General features: G+C 43.7%; 1 protein-coding gene across 3 annotated transcripts in view; it reads left to right on the top strand.

The window, feature by feature from the left end:
- The first annotated feature begins 1529 nt into the window (after positions 1-1529).
- LOC135919579 (alpha-N-acetyl-neuraminyl-2,3-beta-galactosyl-1,3-N-acetyl-galactosaminide alpha-2,6-sialyltransferase-like) overlaps positions 1530-13001 on the top strand; it is a 61802-nt gene continuing 50330 nt past the window's right edge. The window contains exon 1 of one of the 3 annotated variants that reach the window (XM_065453499.2): positions 1530-1686. The gene's annotated coding sequence lies outside the window, so the exon portion shown is untranslated. Of the gene's footprint in view, positions 1687-11509; positions 11667-13001 lie in introns of those variants that run through there. The other 2 variants (XM_065453500.2, XM_070523106.1) reach the window with 2 other exon arrangements.

The raw sequence follows: 13001 nt of genomic DNA, 5'->3' as shown, positions 1-13001 counted from the left end.
AGCTGTAGAGCAACTTAGTTACTTTTCTGCTTTTCCTTTTTCCGTTAACTTTCCATTTACCAGTAGCGCATGAATCTTAAGAGGACTCAAGATAATTAAAGATCTTTTAACCTAAATCTCTGCATATTTGTATGTCCCCGCATCAATGAAACGCCCACTACGTTTTTTCGAGAAATAGGCAATAGCCGGAAAAGCCGCCGGTACACTCGAGATGGAATTACCGCAACGTGTGTTCTGATAGAGCTTAACGTAATCTCAAAACTGCAAATTTCCTGAATATAACTCCAAAGAGGAAGCTCTTCAATTAAAATACCCACTATTTATTTTTACTTTTGCATTCTTTATTGCATGTCCTGGATTACGCAATTCAGCCTGTTCAGGTGGCTTACTTTACTAGGCAGGCGTTACTTGCACAAGAAATCGCAATATTCATGCGTATAACTAAACACCCCTGTTAAATTATTCACATTCTCAGACGTGTTGCAGTTCGTTCTCAAGACTACCTGTAGTGATATATCTTGTCTGCCTAGCAGAAATGGTAAGACTCGCACTATTTATCATATGTCGACCTTACACAATGGCGTTTCAGTTAACAGTTTTACGAAATCGTGTGTCAAGCGGTTAACAGTGATTTTACGCTTAACGAAACTGCATTTTTAGCTGATTTCAAGGGTGGATACCTCGTAAGCGCCGATAGCCTTAGAATTTCTGTCAGGAAAGCATGCCTTTACTACTGCCCGGCTTGAATTTTGTTATATGGAAATGTGCCCTTAAGCGAAAGATTAAAATGGTATTCAGTGATAAATTTTATATGCCACCAGGCCAATATTATTTGCCGGCCGAACAACGTTCGCCCCATCACGTAATCCACCTGAACAGGCCGAATTGCGTGCTTTGCTTCGTGCAATTAATAAATGTCACGACTAAAGAATTGTGATACGACAGCATACCGGATTCAAAAGACCAGTTGCAAAGGCACATTACAACAATTCATTCAGATAGTAATTTCCAGACTCCTTATTTATTCGTATTACGTAATGCGTCGATGAATAATATACCTATTCGCAACACAACGTTTTCAAGTTTACTGCTCTACCGTCTCAACTCACGATATTCATCATGACAACAATGTAATGCCATTACACAATGCAACTTTATAACCATTCGTTTTCCCGTCTGACTTCATCGGCCACATGAAGGCAGTTCGACGCACTTCATAACCTCCGCAATTTTATGTCAAATACGAAATTTGACATCCCGAAACTGTTTTGACTTTCGTTCCTCCCGCTCAGAATTCGCACGAAGGCGCTGATTGTAATTCATGCGCGGTCAATACATCACCGTCATATGCTTGCAAACAAAGAACGCCGGACCAGGAAGCGGCTCCAACAGCAGACAGCGCTGCAGCCGACAACGCAAAACGGCCGCGTCCTTGCATCACCGCCACCGAGAACGGCGCCTCGCGAGGTTGAAACGCGAGAGGAGGAGGATGCTGTGACGTCACGAGGCGTCTCGCCGAATCGGCGGGCGTACTACTCGCGCCCGAAACGAAAACTGCCGCCGCTGCCAGTTCCCGGGGAAGAGTTGCAAAACGTATTCGCGACGCTTGCAAGCCGCGTGCGCGCGTGGTGTTTCGCCTGAGATATCACTGCCAAGGGTTTCGCTGCGCCGATCCCCAAGGACTGGGTATGTATTGCTCTCGCTTTCGAGTGCGTAGGATAACGACACCCAGAAGACTTTCCCTATCTACGTAGCTCAGCGAAATTGGTCTGTCCGTGCGCACTTCTGTGCAATGAATGGCGACTGTGCGCTCTGTTAATCTCGCGAGAACTCGGTCGAGTCCATGATCGGCCGCTTTGAAGGAACTTGTCGGTTGATAGATAATACGTGAAGAGCAGTCTAGTGGTAGGTCCAATGTAGAGCTCCCGGCGCTGGTTTATTTTCAAGTGAATGCAACTTTATTGATAATCTTTTCGAAATGAATAGTCGGATTTTACGTTTAATTTGTGGGCTATAACTTCCCGAAATTGCTCAGTCTATTGCGAGGGACGCCGCATTGATTTTCCACACTTGGGGTTATCTAACGTGAGCCTAAATGCAAGTGCACGAGCCTTTCTAAGCCGACAGGGCGAAAAAAAAAACTTGCATGCTACTGAAAGGCAGGCGTGCAAGCAGAGGGACACAAAAAGGAACCAACCGAACAACACGAACAATCTGGACGAACTGACAACCTGCTGGAGTTGTACTTATTTCTCAGCTACGCCTAGTAAATGTAGCAATTGCCGTTTTGTATAAGTCTTCGCGTGCGTAGCACTTTCCGGAGTCGGCTGCAACCATGATAGCTGCACAAAGCTGTTCGTGGCGTCAGCTGTTTCAGCTTTCGCGAACATTGAGCGCTTCTCCTGCACACATGTCCCCTTGTGGCGGCGGACGGGCTACGTCTCCCTGGAAATCCGTTGCTGTTATGTGTCAGCTGTGCCGATTCCTAGGACTGCATTTGCGGAACACGATTGGCACAAGACAGGCAATGGAGATAATGAATACACTGTCGCTTGTGATTAACGCCTGTGTTGAAAAGTTGGGCTCGGGCGTCCAGGGGCGGCTTGCACGAACATTTTATAACGATTATAATAACGAATTTAGGAACGCGTTTTTGTGCCGACTACAGGCGTCGTCTATGGAGCATTAAGGAACGCGTTCTTAAATTGGTTATTATTTCCATTATTAAATTATCGTGCGAGCCGCCCCAGGAGCACAAGGTGCGGCTGCCTGAATGCGTGTCTGATGTAGGAAGGTGCGTGTCAGGGGAACTTCAACCAGCCTAACATTCTGACAGCTCGATTATTATTATTATTATTATTATTATTATTATTATTATTATTATTGTAGTTGTTGTTATTATTATTCCTGTTTGTTGTTACTGCCGTTACTTCACTGCTGACGTATTCGCACTCACTCTGTTTCTTTTCAAACTCCTTCATGGTGTCCTCACTTCCCCCGAACTTCTCAGTTGAATCGTGTTTCGTCGTCCGCGCAAAGTCAACGGAGAACATAAACATTTCCATGTTGTTGCCTGTCATCACCACCACTCAACCGTCCACGGCGTACTGAGTCTTTGTAACAGTTACCTTTATGATCTCGATATTTTCATACCGCGCTGTCGGTGTTGTTATCGGAATTTCGCGTTGTTGTTTCACAGTTTCACAGATTGTTCACCTGGCTTCCTTCTTTTTTTTTCTCTCTACTTTGCATTATATGGTATGTACGCTCCCTTCTTTTGTAATTGTTCTTTCCATTCATCGGTTTCTTTCTTTTCTGCTTCTATTCCCGTGTACATTTTCTTCTTTTCTTTATTTCTTGTATGCAGGGGAGGGGGGGGGCTGCACTCACACTTTATGTTGTGCGTGACTTATTTATGTATTTACTTATTGTACTCATCCCTTCCCTAGACTCACACCAACCCCTCCTTAACGCTGTCAGTGATTCGCACCTTCTGTGATTGTCCAAGCGTTTTCTGCCACGCTACATGAAACGTGGAAGCTTTTAGACAACTCGGTTTTTTAAAGCAACTAATGGGACCAGCGCCGAAGTGGAGGTGAGCGGGAAAGGAAACACGAACGTGTTTGTGTTTCCGCTTCTTCTGCCTCGTATCCATGGCAACGGAAGCCATCGACATGTGTTCTACACACGGCCCCGCTGGGCCCACCTTGTAGGACGTTTAGTTGGCACGTGGGCACGGAATGGCGGCACCGAATGGGAGAAAGATTGAATGCACCGTAATTTATACAAGTTCGATTAATGCGCCATCGAGATATCGCATTAAATTTTGTATTATTGCTTTCCGAAACTACATTCTGATTATGAGGCACACCGTACTGGGAACTCCGGAATAATTTTTTACCACCTCGGGTTCCTTAACACACGCCTATACTTCGTTTCATACATCAGGTGCAACGCTGTGAACGCTAAAGATACTTTTTGCAATGGCTGCGTTCGCACTTAGAAACAGTTTGGTGTCTTTTGAGCAGTTTTTGTGAAGATGTTCTTTCCATAAAGTCAGTTCTGAATGAAAATAAGAATTTACCCTTAGAAGCAGACAAACCATGTGAACATTCGGAGGCTAGCTAGCAAGTTGCTTTATATTAAATTGCTTTTCTGTGTGTTTTTGTCTGCATCCCTCACGTGCGTGCTCGCGCAAGCAAACGCCGCTGGCGCCCAGCGATGCATAGACGGAACGCGCGGAGTGATAGAATTTGGAAACCGCTACTTGCGTAGCTTGCGCAGCGTTGCACCCGATGTATGCAACGGAGTATAAACCTAAGTATACGAGCGTGTTTCGTACTTCGCGCTTTTCAGGATGTGGCCTCCGGGGAAGAGGTTCAATCCCACGACCTCGTGCTCAGCAGAGCAATGCCTTCACCCTGTCTGCGTAACTTTGAAGCTTTTTCGCGACGTGAAAGGTCATAAAAGAGGAATGATATATCACACTTCCCGACAGTAACCAAAATAAGGTTTCTCAATCAATCAGCTGTACCTCCAAAAAAAAAAGAAAATTAAGGAGAAATTCGGCGTAACGAGAACACAGCACTCGAGAATAATGCTACAATGCTTATGGCTTAAAAATTATAGGTTAGCTAAATTTCCCACATCGAAGCATGCTTGCTGTGCAGTTACTGTAATCAAAACGATTATTGGGTCACATCGGTCCCAGTGAACGATTCTAATGTTTTCTTGAAGTATCTAAATTAGTTCGTAATATATATTGCACAATTTGGCACCAATAGTTCATGCGCGCGTGTGGTACGAACCGAAAGAGTTCCGCGATGTATCGCAACAACTCGGTCATTCTCTTGGAGCAATGAGTTCGATCCAAAATTGATTATTGTCTTCTATATTTCCAACGCACCCATTAGTTAGTGTCGACTTGTGTTGGTTGACTACAGTTAATGCACTAAAGTGACGTAAGCCAGCCTTCTTGCATGTCACGTAGGAAGCATTCCTGATTAAACACGTGCCCATCTTTCGTAAAATGAAAATCTCTATAATATTGGACTTAGTAGCTCTCCCTCACATTGCATGACAATATAGATCATTGTAAAATAGTTAAATAAGTGACAGCGTGGTAACTTTGTGGTCGAAAATAAAATATACGCCCGATAGCCTTCCAATAGGCACGAGAAAAGCCTGCACAAACTGAGTCAGTATGTCAATAAAAAGAAAGGTGACTCAACAAGAAAATCGCGCGGGGCGACTCTGCGGCTTTCAATCGCGTCTCGCCTACAAGAACGCCGGCCACACTGGGCGCTTCCCTCGAGGGCGGCGCCCCTTTCGGTCTGACGCAACCGAGCGGGTTCCTTTCGTCGTCGGGTCCCTCGCACGATGCATGCATTCACCTGGCGCGCTGAGGGGTCACAGGCAAACGACGCTCCGTAATGACTGCCTTCCTGGAAGATCATCATCGCTGCGGACGTCTCCTGCGCAAACGATTCTTGTAATGCCGAGGTGTGCCCCCGGTGCCTTCCGCTTCCTGGGTTAGACCTAATGTTTCCAGCACCGAGCGTCATTATTTCCCCGTCACTGACGGGGACGAGAATGCGTCGCCCCAATTCGGCGTCTTGGCAGCGGTTAGGCGATGGGTGTTACCGTAAAGTGCGCTAGAAATGTTTGAGCAAGACGGATTCGAGAACAAATGTGAATTTCTGCTCCTGTAAAAGGATAACAAAAAAGAAAAACTCGATCACTTTAGACTGATGAAGTATTCTTTCAGTACTTTCGTTAATTTCGCGCTAATATGTATTACTACTACACAAAATGAAGACCCAACGTTATTATACATGCATAGTTCCTTTTCTTTATTCGGTATTTCGATTCTTTTTTCTGCATTCGTAATTTGGTGCTTAGTAAAACGTTTAAATTAAAAGCTGATAAATTCACTCTTTAGAAAATAATAAATCGTGATGAAATGATTTCATGCGCCACACATCCACGGTAACATCATGTTTCTCCCGATTTTGGTGCATTTGTGCGCGAATTTTCGGAGGACATGGCAGCAGCCGTGGCAAGAAAGGTAACTTCAGTTCTTAGAATCCAGCACGCAGTTTCGCTTTCTTCTCCGAACCATTCCGTTGCTGCTGCGGGCTGATCTAAATACATCCTTAGTGATCTAAGCATCCCATTTCTCACCTGAAGATCGTCAACGTTCTTCGTGCGGGTTCACTTGCCGGCGCCCTCGCGGAGTCGAGGTTTGCGCTAGGGCTAGTTACTAGAGCTGACGTTTTCTTATATAAATCTGTATATAATCCTGTATATAGAACGCTGATATTTGCATAAACATTCTAGGGACTACGTGCGCTTATATCTTAAATTGCAAAAAGGTTTGATGTTCTCTTCATGCGAAGCAACATTGACGTTTCTTTAAAACTTTTGGTTTTTGTACGAAACCTTTCTACAAGTATTTTTGTCAACATTTGTTTATAAACACGTTGTTGTAACTAGTGCCACGATGAGAAAATTTCTGCCTCTACAATTTCATAGAATACGTTTTGGTATAAGGCGTGCCGTGTTACAGCAAAAGAAAAGTATTTACTCACTACTTTAGCATTGCGACTTTTCCTGTGGGCAGATAAGTGTAAAGGCAAGGTGGTTCTCATTTAATGTATCACCATGTTAGTCGCAAGAACTACTGCGGACTGACACATTTAACAAAAAAAAATGAGTTCTGATAATTGTAACTCTAACATCAATGCGCATTGCCACATAATTTCTGGGAGCAATTTTGGAAACCGGTGCTCAGTGCATAATCCTCAACGCGCTCGAATTCAATTACACAACGGGACTTGTGTCCTAAACCAATTAGTAACAACGTTAGGCAGTGAAAATGTGTTTATTAGCCAACACCGCTATGTACTCTGTCTTGCAAGTATAGTGCCGGTCTCATCAGGTAACACAGCTGATGCAACAAAATTGCAATATCTACCACAATAAAAATATATATCTTTTAAAGAAGCCATTTCCCATTAAACTATATAATCACGCGTTTTCCAATTCCAGTCGCCATTGTATCATCTCAACAGCATGACAACTATGTTCTATGTGGTGCGACTACAAAAATTTACGCAGATTTTGAGAAGAATGCTCGTTATACCAAGAGCGTATTACGAGTGTCAACCTCGCTATAGTTCGCGCCTACGCTCACTGTTGTCACTTTCCCTTTTGTGCAAAAGAATGCTTTTTCCGAGTAGCTCATGGCTTCGCTTCTCCTAAACGTAATCAGGGATGACCACTCAATTCAAAAATAGCAAACCCTACCAGTGTACTTTGTATTCTGCAAACCGGCCGCAATGAACGACTAAATGCGTAGCAAACATTTCTCCTGAATGCCACATTATCCCTGTGCTCATGTTTCTGTTACTTTTGCAATGGGCTCGAACTTTTATTGTAGAACATACCGCATGGTAGCATCAGAGGCAGCGATCAGGAAGAAGCTAAACCAATGGGCTTTTAACAATATATCACGAACGCACTACACAACCATGGCAATATGCCAAAGCATATGCGATACTGAGGTGCAGTAATTAGCAGGAATAGACAGATTGACGAAGTTTTGCTCTTGCTACCAGAAATTCCTTGCAGAAAGAATGAAAATAACTTGTACTTTGCCAACGCAAGGCGACCTCCTAAAATTTTGTAGTTGAAACTCTGCTTAGACGTAGTTAACTTCCTTGAAAACTTTTCACTGCTAATTCTGGTTGAATACAGAAAATATCTAAATGAGGCTTGAACGAGACATTGTATGCTGGCTGGCCTGAATATAGTTCAAGAGATATTTCCTTGCTGCTAAGGTAACACTTAAAGAATTCACGTATAATGTATGCCTGTGTGTGTCCTGAATTTATTTATTTTATTTTTATTTGTGAATACTGCTGTCTCGTAGGGGAGGCATAGCAGGAGTGGGTACATACATTAGTAAACATTCTGCGTAGTTCTTTTATTGTACGTTTATACTCCTAAAGATTCTTATAAAATAATTCATTTCAGTAACCTGTTTACTGCGGATTACGAATGGTAGAGAAGACAAAATCAAAAGCAAACGCTAATTTTTTGGATGCGCCTATTATGCAAAAATGCAAAAAATATTGCGGGAGAAACCATCTAACGACGCCTGTCGACAGTAATATGTTATCATTTAATCAATATAGCGTTACAACGCCTTGCCAACGTCCGAACAAGTTATGTATGAGCCGTGTGCACTTTAAAACACAGCGAGTTCCGGGAACTCTCTTGGAGGCAGGCACGTACCCAGGGGGGGGGGGGGGGCCAGGGGGGCCCGGGCCCCCCCGAAATCAAGTGGCATAACCCCCCCCCTCCCCACCCACGCCACCACTCCTCACACATTCCTAAAGCGCCACCAGATCAATGTTGAGACTTGACAGCTGTTCATCGGTCAGCATTATGCTGCCTTTTTCACTCCTTTTAGACGGCGGTAGTTATCGGCACCTCTTGTAATGTGAAGGACAGGTTTCTCATAGATTCCGCACCCGTGCGATTAACTCGAGATGCGTTCAGTTGTCACCATCTATTCAACCGTCACGCGCATAGCTGTTGCTTTTGTTAGTTCAACCTTCTTTGTTTAGGCTGATCCTGGGACCAGGAGAGGGATGCGGCTGTTACTCAGCTGGTCTGTACTCTCATGGAACGAGTTGCGGCCGGAGAAAACGCCAATTGCGTTTAACGTTTTCCTTTGCTTTATTATTTTCTTGAGTTACGGCTCGCCGCGACCCTGGCAGGTGCCCGGAACCATATACACCTGATATGGGTTAGATAAGGTGGGAAATAAAATAATGTGAAAGAGCGTCCATCATGAAACCCTGCAATAACCCTTAGACCCATAAGCAAGATGACTGTCGCCCGTTACCTCGTCTGTTTTTCCCTAACTGTATAGCACTTTTCGTGCAAAATTGGCAACTGGAAACAAAAATCGCAAGGAGTTGAGAAATTAAGCGGTATACTAAGGGTGAGAGCCAAGGCAACAACCAAACTGCAAGCAAAGCGAATAATAAAAAAGTTAAGCGTTGTTTATGAGACTATTTATGGATCAACATCTTTTTATTGAAAAAGGAAGTAGAGAAAACGCCGCCGTAAGTGGAGAACAATGACTTGTTTTGAATGACGCTTCTACAGTTATCGGTCGAACCGCCTCACGTAGCCACTTCTCTGCTGTGCTTATGTGGGTGTTTTTCTAACTTTTCGCCGTGAGCGCAGTACGTCTAGAATCGCAGAGTCCTGCGCTCTACGCGGTTGTATGGGACTGGCGGCCGCACAGCGTTACGCAATTCGCGGAGCTTTCAAAACTGATCAACAAGGCGAAAATAACTGATATTCGAAACTATAACATGAGAAACACTGAAGAAGCCGTAAAAAATGAACGCAGCCTGAAATCAGTAAAAAGGAAACCTGGAATAGGATAAACCATTATGTATGCACTAAAAGATAAAAAGGGGAATATCATCAGCAATCTCGAAGATATAGTAAAAGCAGCGGAAAAATTCTAAGCTGACCTGTATACAGTACCCAGAGGAGTCACGATACCTCACTTAGAAACAGTAATGAACAGGATACAGAAACTCCTATTTGACAGAAACCACATTTGAAACCCACAGAAACCCAGAAACCCACATTTGACAGCTTCTCCAGAGTATAAACACCTGGCATTTCCCTGGCATAGCGAATCTTGTTACACAAAGATGCTTGAGGTCTGCCTCACCAAATTACGCTGCCGCATTCCCTCCATAAATTTCTATTTACACAGGTCGGGTTTGGTTCCCTCTCCCCTCTGTTCTTTTTGTGAGGAGGAGGAGACGATACAGCACTTTCTTCTATCTTGCCGCCGCTTTGCTGCGTAAAGAAAAAGATTGTTAGAGATACCTTTTCGAAGAATTGGCCTGGACTTGACAGAACCTGCAATTCTTTCGTTCGGGGCGTCCACTTTGGGATTCAGCCACAGGGATGCATGATTCGCTGTCCAAACATTCCTTACAGAATCTAAACGAATGCCCGGCTAAATTCTATTTTTTATTACTTTTAAATTAATTATTCCTCATTCAACAGCACCTTCCTTATTTTATTTTAGCCGGTAATTCAACCCTATTCAATGCTATTCGCATATATATATTAGGAAATTTATGCTCTATATCATTTTGGAATAATCCACCCATTTCTTGGCCAATCCCCCATCGTGGGTAGGAGCAACACGTGCCACAGGCTACAACAACAACAACAAAGGAACAAGAGATCAGGATCGCCAGTCGGCCACTAGAGACTGTGAAGGAGCACGTTTACCTAGGTCAATTAATCACAGGCAACTCTGATCATGAGAAGCAAATTCACAGAAGAATAAAAATAGGTTGGATCGCATACGGCAGACATTGCCAGCTCCTGACTGGAAGCTTACCATCATTATTGAAAAGTAAGGTGTGCAATCAGTGCATTTTGCCAGTATTGACATATGGGGCAGAGACTTGAGAGCAAGCCATTGGACCATTAGGATTACAGAATGGTTACCAAGAGAAGGAAAAGGCAATCGAGGACGACAAAAGACTAGACGGAGCGATGAAATTAAGAAATTCGCGGGCGCTAGTTGGAATCGGTTGGCGCAGGACAGGGGTAATTGGAGATCGCATTGCAGGGAGCGGCCTTCATCCTGCAGTGGACATAAAACTTGATGATGATGATGATTATGATGATGGAGGTGGTGCCCCCCCCCCGAAAAAAAATCCTGGGTACGTGCCTGCTTGGAGGGATTATCTGCTTGTCCCATATTTCACTCCCTTCTCGAGAGTAGATCGATCCCCTTTGAGATAGAGTAGAATAACTCCCCCTGACGGTTTTATCACTCCACCGCAAGGGAGTGCTAGTACTTTTCAGCAGAGTGACAATACTCTCCCTACAGGAGTAATAGCACTCCCTCAGAGTGATTATACTCCTCCACAGGAAGTACGTCTACTCCTCCAAACTGAGTGTTTCTACACCCTTAAACAGAATGCTTGTGCTCCTCTTAACGGAGATTGTACTCCTTCAGAACAGAGTGCTAGTACTCTTCCCAATAATATGAAAGTGCTCATGACGTAGAGCCATGGTCAGGTTACAAGGGATTCGCAATACTTACATTTGTGGAATATTTTATTCCTTCATAAGCAGCTCTTGCACTTATGCTTGTTGAATTAGACGTAATCTGTAGTCGCCGAGTTACCCAAATGAAACATTTTTTTTTCTCGTAAAAGGTCATAATCTTTATTCGTCAGTCACAAGATAAATTGAATAATAATTTGAGAAACCTAATGACACGCACATAAAATCAGATTTGTTTCTTCAAAATGCGGTCGCCGTAAGGTGACCGATGTGGACGTAAAAAGGTTCGGGAAGAGCGCCGCCTATGTGCAGATGGTCACATACTGAGTGACTGTCACGAGCCGAACTAGAAGAATAAGCGGGAGAACAAGAAAGAGGAAGAAGGCTGACGTGGCCTAGAAGGAGCGAGGGAGGAAATGGGAAAACACCGCTATAGGAGAAGGAAGAGGTCTGCTGGAACACTGGACGAAGGAGGCGGTGAGCCATGGACGTCAAGACTGAAGGAGGATACCTTCTTGATACCTTTGAAAGCCTTATATGTAAGTTAAACTTATTGCACGTGCCTTTTTTTCTGATGGGTGACATAAATGTCAACATGATAAGCGATGACGCAGCCACCGTGCAGGTTGAAACTATTCTGAGCACATATCATTGCTCGAACACCATTAGACTGCCCAGCCGAATCACTCATCATAGTGCCACACTGCTGGACGTTTGCATAACAAACGCGCCAACAAATAAGATTGCTTCAGGCCTATTTTCACTCGATCTCAGTGACCACTTACCAGTCTTCGCTCTTTTCTCTGCTGCACCTAACAAACCTAACTACACCGATAAAACAACGTATCGAGTCATAAATCAGCTCACACTTGAGAAATTTCGCTCGGAACTAGCGCTTACGAACTGGTCTTTTGTATACACAGAACAGGATTCGGATCGCGCATATAGCGTTTTCTTTCGCTATCTCAAAGCATGTTACGATAGCAATTTTCCCATCGTATCGCATACATTAAACAAAAAGAAAATCCGAAAGCCATGGATCAACACGAGCCTTCACAAAAGAATCAAAATAAAAAACAAAATGTATCATAAGTTTGTTCAAACACGTGACCTAGCCGCTCTAAAAGAATTCAAAACGTGTCGCAATAAACTAAATGCCGACATAAGGAAAGCTAAGAAGATATACTATGAATGCCTATTCGCCAAGATTTATAATGATCCTCGCAAACTATGGAATGCAGTTAATAATCTGGGACAATTTATGGAAAACAAAACGCGCTTCAACGTCAAAGCCTTCTCCCAAGACATGAGCGAGGACGCGGCTATTATGGCCTTGAATGAATATTTTGCCCACTCCGGCGATTATTTGCCGCCTTCTGAACAGAGTACGCGGGAAAGAATCTGCCGCAGAGTAAGACAGCCTAACACAATTAGTTTAGCCCCAGTGACACCGTTTGAGGTATTAAGCTCGATAAATATACTACGTAGCAATGTCGCAACAGGTTCTGATGAATTAAGTGCGGCGCCCTTGAAGTATGTTGCGGATCTCATCTCGGAGCCCCTGGCTCATATCATTAATTGTATGTTCGTTTCTGGAGTTTTCCCTTCCGATCTTAAGCTTGCGCGTGTATGCCCTGTGCATAAAGGCGGTGCTCTAAATGACATTTCGAATTACAGGCCAATCTCTGTTTTGCCCGTTCTATCGAAGGTGTTTGAATCTGCCATAAATTGCAGACTAAGGAGCTTTCTTAGTAAGTATAACATAATAAACAATGCTCAGTACGGATTCCAGAAAGGAAAGTCCACTGAATTAGCCCTATTAAACGTAAAAGAAGAGATACTAAACAATTTTGAAAACAGGCTGTATACAGTTG

This window comes from Dermacentor albipictus, chromosome 8 (genome assembly GCF_038994185.2).
Source record: "Dermacentor albipictus isolate Rhodes 1998 colony chromosome 8, USDA_Dalb.pri_finalv2, whole genome shotgun sequence".
In the NCBI taxonomy this organism is placed as follows: Eukaryota; Metazoa; Arthropoda; class Arachnida; order Ixodida; family Ixodidae; genus Dermacentor; species Dermacentor albipictus.
The sequence above is the reverse complement of the archived record's forward strand: the minus strand, read 5'-3'. Positions and strand labels throughout refer to the sequence as shown.